At 37.1% G+C, this 7,813-nt stretch overlaps 2 pseudogenes; both read right to left on the reverse strand.

The window, feature by feature from the left end:
• Positions 1 to 3,180: 3,180 nt before the first annotated feature.
• On the reverse strand, positions 3,181 to 4,020 carry LOC127102605 (growth-regulating factor 5-like; annotated as a pseudogene).
• A 1,408-nt stretch (positions 4,021 to 5,428) lies between these two features.
• On the reverse strand, positions 5,429 to 6,165 carry LOC127102606 (SUPPRESSOR OF GAMMA RESPONSE 1-like; annotated as a pseudogene).
• Between the last annotated feature and the right edge of the window lie 1,648 nt (positions 6,166 to 7,813).

A 7,813-nucleotide genomic window follows, 5' to 3' on the forward strand; every position in this document is an offset into this window, starting at 1 on the left:
CTAAACAGTCAAACAAATAAAGAAATAAAACAGTAAAATTATTACACATCGGGGGAGTGGGGTACATTTTGTCAAATGGGGATTCAAAGTACTGGAATAATTAAATCGGGCCCAAACAACAAATAATGCAATGTATGAGTGTAAGTGCAAGAGAACTATCTCATTGTAAGAAGGCCCAAGAGTAAGTCATGTGAAGAAAATAAATACAACAAGTTTTATATACAAAACACTCGAAAATTAAATCAAAAAAAGTAAAAATCGGGATTTGTACGGATGGAAATTGAGGGACACACAAAACCTAAATAATGTGCTCAAAGCCGGTTTGCGCATGTTGACAATAATTGAAATATCATATGCGATTAGTCGAAACGCGGCAAAATACTATCAATATATCGCAGATAAATAACAAGAAAATTGTCAAATCCATAAATTAAAATCGATGTTTAAACAATAAAATAAATAAAAGGGGTAAACATTAAAAAAAAATAAGTATAGGAGCAATTAGGTTAAGACATAAACATGAAAAAGTAACAATTAAATGCTAAAAAAAAACAAAACGCTCCAAGTGGGAATCGAACCCAACACTAAGAAGGAGATGAGCTGACTCCATCTCCACTCGACCATGACTTGTCTACTGTTAGACTTGCAGTGGCCCAAATATATAAACAACGAAATAAATAAATAAATAGAAAAAGTAATAAACAAATAACAAAAGGCCAGCATGGGCCGAGCATTTGGGCCCAAAGGCATCTCCAACCATTCCTGGCATCGTTTTGGGTCGTCTGTGTTTGGTTCAGAGAAGGCCCGTTCCATTTTTTATATCGGCCCATATATGAAGCTGCCTAGGGAGACGAAGAGTCAATACTCTAGCCTCCAAATTAACGGGAATGAACCTACGGAAGTGTCGTCATAATGGCTGACCAACAACAAGGAATGACAAGTGGCAGAATCGAACAGCCAAATGTGTTGGAATAGTGAAATCTGGCATGTGTATCATTTTAAACGGAAAGGTTTTTTAATAGCCATAAAAGGAAATCAACATGAGAAGTTGGAAAAATCAAAAGGGAAGGACCATAAACTACTCGTATCCTTTCCTAAAAGACAACAAAATTTGTTTTTTCTTTAAAAGGGCGATTTCTAAAGGAGATCCAAAACCGAAGCTAACACAAATTCCTCTCCTTCTTCATTCACAATCAAGAGGAGACTAGGATAAAAACTCACCAGTTACGACGAGATTGACAGGATTGGAAAGGTAATGTGGAATCCTTACTTCCGGATGCTCTTCTTCCGTCGTCTCGAATTCGGGTGCGCGTTCGTCGGCTCTACTTTCAGTACCCTTGGTCCAAACAGCGTTAAGGTGAATCTCCTCTTTCTTTTCGTTAAGGTTTTTGTGTTCTCCTTGCCGTCTTCAAAAATGGTTTTTAGGGTTTTTTGACTGATCTCCTTTTTATGAACAGTGGCCGCTTTCATTCTAGGGTTCTTGTGAATAGTAACCTCCCTTTTTATACAGGACCCCTTCTTTCCTCTGCTGCGTTTTCTGCTGTGTAGTGGAGCCTTCGTACGGAGGATGCTAAAGGTTTTGTCTTCATCCTAGCTTGGTGGTCCCGGGTCTCAATTCTCTTCATTTCGAAACTTCACCATTGGTAAAAACTTTTACTCTCATAAGTTACTCAACTGAAAAGTTTGCGTTTTTAGAATTAACTGATTTCGTGTTGTTATTATAGCAGTTCTGCAAGCTCTTAGCAATGGAAGAACGTGTGAAATTAAATGTTCTTGAGTAATCTTGATTAGCTCAGCATGCTTCAGAAGTAGTAGCATTGTGTCACCAGAAGTAGTGTTTAAGACAGGGACAAGGGCTGGAAGTGTTGATTGCTCAAAATCATTCTTGTCCTGAGACTTCGCAATGGTTAGAACCATTGGTAGAAACATTGGCTGTATCACTACATTCTTAAGTTCTGCACAAAGTGGTTGAAGGACCTTGTATCGCAACACACGGGAATCTAAATCTTTCCACATATCCGACAAGGCTTTTAAGAATTCTGACTTCTGTATGTTACCTCTTTCATGCAGGTAGTCCAAGAAACACAGAGCACGTAACCTGGTGTCATTTCGAGGAAACTGTGAACCTGTAAAATCCATTACAGTTGGCCTGAAAGAATCATTTAAAGAGAACATCCCTTGCAAGTCAGGAACCAGTTCCGACAACATAGATGAGAAAGCATCACTAGATAAGTAAGTCAAGGTATTCTTCATGTACACTTTCACATCGTTGTGGCAGGCAAACAGAGGCTTGCGAGCAATTAAATGGTAGGCCAGGTTGCCTTCTCACTCGTAAGTGATCCCTCTTTCTCGACCCTACACTGATCACAACACACAACTTCACTATTACGTAAATTTACTCCTTAGCACTTTTATTATACTTCGGGATTTTGTCGTGTTTGGTGGTTCGTCTTGTCACAATTTCGGCATTAACATGATGTTCTCTTTTGCTTCTAGGCTCAAAAGGGGCGGTCGGACGGTCTTGAAGCCGAAGTAACAAAAATCATGTCTTGTAGTTCACACCATGCCGACATTCATTTACGGTAGGCTTTTTCTTCTTTGCTCATGCCATCTTAGTGCATCGAAACTTGGTAAATTTACGCAGAAACTCGTTGTGTTTGATGCTGCAGGAGGACATGCTGAGTTTGTGGGCGTAAAGGCCCATGGTATTCATTAGGAGGAATTCACATGGTTATGAATGGCCTTGAGTTGGCGTGTGTGTAGTTTGTTGTTGTAGCATGGCTTGTGATGGAGAAGCATGAGGTGGTTTGAGTGAAAATAAAGGGGTGAGTTGAATTTTTAATGAAAAATGTTCCTGTCATGAAAAATCAGATGCAGGTTGAATGTACTTTTATTGGGATTGTTTTTATTGGCCTTTTCTCTATTGCAAGTGGACTGAATGGCTTGGTTTACATTGGTATTACAGGTGGACATGACATTGTCATGATGTTTGATTTCGATCTGGTCTAGGAATCCCAAGGAATACAAATGATAAGCTTTTTGATCTTTTCAGAATTTTATCAGATATAGCAATTGGCTGGACAGGTTTGTCATCCTGAAATCTTAATGGATCGCACTTCTCGTGAATTTTAAAACCAACATCGGCTTGTCTAACTCTTTGTCCATGAACAGGTCCTTGTACTACGACAAATCCATACATACAACATAATGTAACAACAGTTGCTGTTGAGGGGATAGTGTCTGTCTTGGATCATCATCTTTGATGTTCTGAAATTGTGAGCTTGCGTATGACGACGACTTAAAGGAATTCAGTTGCCGTTGTTGATATGAATCATGATAACTCCTAGAAGAGCCGAAATCTTCTGGAAAGAAAGTTGTCTCATCCATAGTTCCATCTATTATCCCTTGTACTTGAACATGCCTCATATAGTCTTTTCCATCGTGAGAATAAGATCCAAAATCCAAAACGCGGTGATGAGTAGTAGAACCGTCATGAGGTTGAAATTCAGAATGATCAAGAGGTTTAGAACCAGTAATAGATTGCTGAGAATAATAGCAAGGGTTTTGGTAGGGTTATGAAAAGGCTTGTTGAGATTCATGAAAAGGAAAAGAAGAAGGTGGGGTTAAGGTGTCGTTGCTGCTGATGATGAAGACACAACTAGTTCCACAGCCTTTCCTGAACAGTTTCTACCTTTGTGTATGTGTCTTTCACATTGCTTAGAGTCTGGATATGCTTCCTTTGAACATCTCCATTTCTTGCCATTTGTTCTTCTGCACCTTCCGGGCTCTAGGTCTACTTTTCTGCCAAATCCCATTTCCAAAACATCCCCACCCAATTGGAGGATGTGGAAAGATTCTTGAAGATATTGAACTGTCCAAGCTTCTTTTGATAGAGAAGATAAGATCTGGTGGAATAGGTGTTCCTGTAACCATGTATTTGAAAACAAGAGTTTGTTGTTCAAGCTCTTGCCATTGGTTTGGTGTAAAAGGTGACCTATTTCTTGATCTTGCACTACTCATCATTTTTTTTGAGAGTTTTTTGGTTTAGAAATTATATTGTGCTATGTAAGCTATGCTGATTTAGAAACTCCACATTCACTGGCAGGTTTGACCCAAATATCATCCAGGATATACCACGCGTTATTCGAAGAGCGAACATAGCAGTAAAGGTGGCCAGAATGAGTGTTGTAACCAGAAAGAACCAAGACCCCGTGCAATGAATTGATAGCACATGAGGTGCCTTTGGCATTGGTACTGCTGCTCTGCTCCATCCAAAAAATTCTGCAGCAGTGAACATTGTAAGTGCCCTTTTAAAGAGAAACTGTCTTCAATATTTCAAGACTTAAATCCAAATATGGACCACACTTGTTGGAGGAATGAGAACACTGCAAGCACTTCATATTGGGGCAAGTTGAGTCCAAGGAATAACTTTTGGATCTCCTTTCACAGGTAGCACGATAACCTTACATTCAGCTGCCTTAGTGACTCGATTTATGTGATGGAGGTCAGTGAGAAAGGTTGTTGCATTGTTATTGCAGGAGGATATCACGCTGTGTTAAGTTTGTGAGCATAAAGGTTGGAAGCACCTGCTAGTATGTCCTTTTGCAAATTGAGTTCCATGGCCAACTTCTGATGAGAAGAGAAGCGCAAGTTTTGTCCTTGTGGAGAATAATGATTGCATCATAATAGTTCAGAAGAGTCCGTAAACGGCACTCACATCTATTTGGACCCACCTTCTCCTGAAATGTAAGTTTTCTCAACAAAATTGCACTGCATTTTGCCCATTCTCTCTGTGACCTTCTCTTTGTATCAAAAAGTTTTCATTTACTTCTTTTACATCACCTTGGCTCAAATCATTATTTATGTCAACAACAAGGGAGAAAAGAAGAAAAAGAAATCCAGTCATGGTGTGAGAGCAAAACTGCAGGAGTCTTAAAAAATCCAGTGACCCGTGAGCAGTGAGCATCAAATGGAAAAGGGTCGAGAAAGAGATATGCAGCTGATAGTTCAAAGGCCTCCTCTACCAAACAAGCAGAAAATAGTATGCGAAACAGCCCAACATCGTAAGTCCTTGTTTGGTTCTTCATGAGAAAACTTTTCGGCTGCTTTCAAGCTATTTTTATGTAGCAACTGACTAGGATAAACAATTCTTATCTCCTTAAACTAAATGTGGTTATCTTGCATTTCCAGGTCCATTGCTCAAGTATGGTAAGATAGGAGCCTCAATTTGTGTCTGAAGGAATCTTGATATAACCAAAAACTTCTAACGAGACAGAGCTGGTGAATGGCAGTAGTCCTGTCACCTAATTTCTCTTTCCTAACCTTGAAGGTTAATTGAATTGTAGCTTGTTGAAATCTAGCTCTTTCTTATTTGCCCCACCAGATGCAGTGTTGTTGCACTCAGAAGATAGATCTGGTGGTGGATGTCTCAAATTTGTAATATTATTGTTAGAGAAATATAACATGTTGGTGTTGAAACTTGTGACACATGAATTAAGTTCTTCATTTTTTCATTATGTTTATAAAATACTTTTGAAAACACATATTCTCCATTCTTCTCATCTTCATCATTCCCAGGATGGTGCTGATGCATTTTCCAGTCAGATTTGTAGGATTTTGACTCTTTCCCAGATCTTATATACAAAACCAAGATCTTCTTATAGCCCTTATGTACTCCATATTCTATTACAGCTTTGGTCTTACCAGTCTTGTGCCAGCGTACATGATCTTCAGTTAAGCCATGATGTTGAATATTTTGACGCTTTTGTTGACCAGTATTATATGCATTTATTGTTCTGTGAAAAAAGTGAATGCTACTCCCATCTTTCTTAGCACCTAGAAGATTTTTTAAGGACGTGGATAGCAGATGCCTTGGTCTCCTTCCAATGTTGGTATGAACTCGTCGATAAGCATGTGAGGATTTGCATTACTAACACCACATTTAGACACTAAATGGTCTAATAATTCTACATCAGAATGATCAAACTTTATACCAATCGGAAAGCCAGGCCACTCGCTAGAAACATCACTATTGTCTATACGACAGTGACAGTTTGGACATTCCCGATATGCGCCACAATCCAATATCTGATTAGCTAAAGAGAGTGTAGTTCTTTTCACTTTCTTTGCAAATCCTCCCATGTCAATAAGCCAACTCCTAGCCATTATTGGTATGAAGGAAATGAATGATGAAGAAAACACACTCAATAGAGAGAGCGATGAATGAATGAGTGAATGAATGAAGTAGTCGAGATATGAATGAGTACGTGGAATTTTCTTGAATATGAATGGAAAATTTTCCAATGTGAATGAAGAAAATATGAATGTAAATTTGGAATGTGAAAAACGTAAAAAATATGAAATAATAAACATGAACATGAATGAAGGATATGAAGGTGAATGAAGAAATAATGCAAACGAGTGATCGACGGAGAAAGGTTTCAGGGCCAAAATCGGGGTATGACACAGACGCACCCATAACGATGTCGATTGGGGAACTACCTAAACAAATCCTTGTGTACTCTCTCTCTCTCTCTCTCTCTCTCTCTCTCTCTCTTTCTCTTATTTTTCAATTCGTAAATTGTCGGTTGCTTTGATCACAAACATAATTTAGATAATAATTTTGATTACATTTTGAATCTTGTGTTTGTTGTATCAATGACTAAGCATTTGGTTGTGATTGGATTTCTTAGAACAACAAACACCATATAAAATTTCAAACTTTATTTTTCACACACCAAGTGTTCGACAAATTATTTGACTTAGTTTTTTTTGTGTGTATATCATTGGAGATAGACTTTTACTATTGTAGAGTATTCAATTAGTTTTTATTAATTGTTGTTTATTAACTTGTGGATTATTATCATAACATTAACACCTTTACGCATATCCGAGCTATTCAATAGTAGGTTCGGTTAGACGATTTTTGATCCAGGAAATATTTGAAACTTGCTTCCGCATCATAAATTTTTCTAAATCAAATTTTTGGATACATTTTTAACTTGAAATATATTCATCCCCTCTAGATTTAGATCTATCATTTAATAGAGTCATATATTTAACAAGTGGCATCAGATCCTAACTCTTGTACAAAGGCTAATTGTCTTAGGAGGAAGATGACTTTCAATACTGTTTTTAACAAGAGGTATTTCCTAAACACACCTCCACCATTCAATGGTGATAGCTTTGAATAACATAAATGTAGATTTAAATTTTTTATTATAAGTATTGATATTAAATTATGGGAAACGATAATCAATGGTCTATTTATCCATAGTCATCGTGTAAATGGAGAAGTATTAGATAAACCTAATTTCCTTTGGACCATAGAGGAAAAGAAAAATCTTGAAGTTAATTTCAAAACAAATAATTTCTTATCTATGTCTTTAGATTATAATTAACTTCTCTATGTTCATAATTGTAAATCAGTCAAGGAAATGTGCGACACTCTTGAAATAATATATGGAGTTTCTCCAAGTGTCAAACAAGAGAGAATGAACACAAGAGGTGAAGAAGATGTGTGTTTTACTCATGAATGCTTATTAAATTTAGAAATGTTCAAAATAATGTTAGAATTTTTAGTTCTAACAAATATCTAAGAATTAAGAATTGAAATCAGAAACTTGATCCAATCCTTAAATTGAGATATGGGAATGTTTACGACTTTTAGGAAAAATCCAAAAAGAAGGAAATCATTGAGAAGATGAAAGAGTTAATTCAACTAATAAAGGATGTAGGCATTAGATCAAGTTTAGAAGAATATTTATTAATTTCATCAACAAATTCCTATGAAGATAAATCAACTTTAGTAATC

This window comes from Lathyrus oleraceus, chromosome 7 (assembly GCF_024323335.1).
Source record: "Lathyrus oleraceus cultivar Zhongwan6 chromosome 7, CAAS_Psat_ZW6_1.0, whole genome shotgun sequence".
Classification (NCBI taxonomy): Eukaryota; Viridiplantae; Streptophyta; class Magnoliopsida; order Fabales; family Fabaceae; genus Lathyrus; species Lathyrus oleraceus.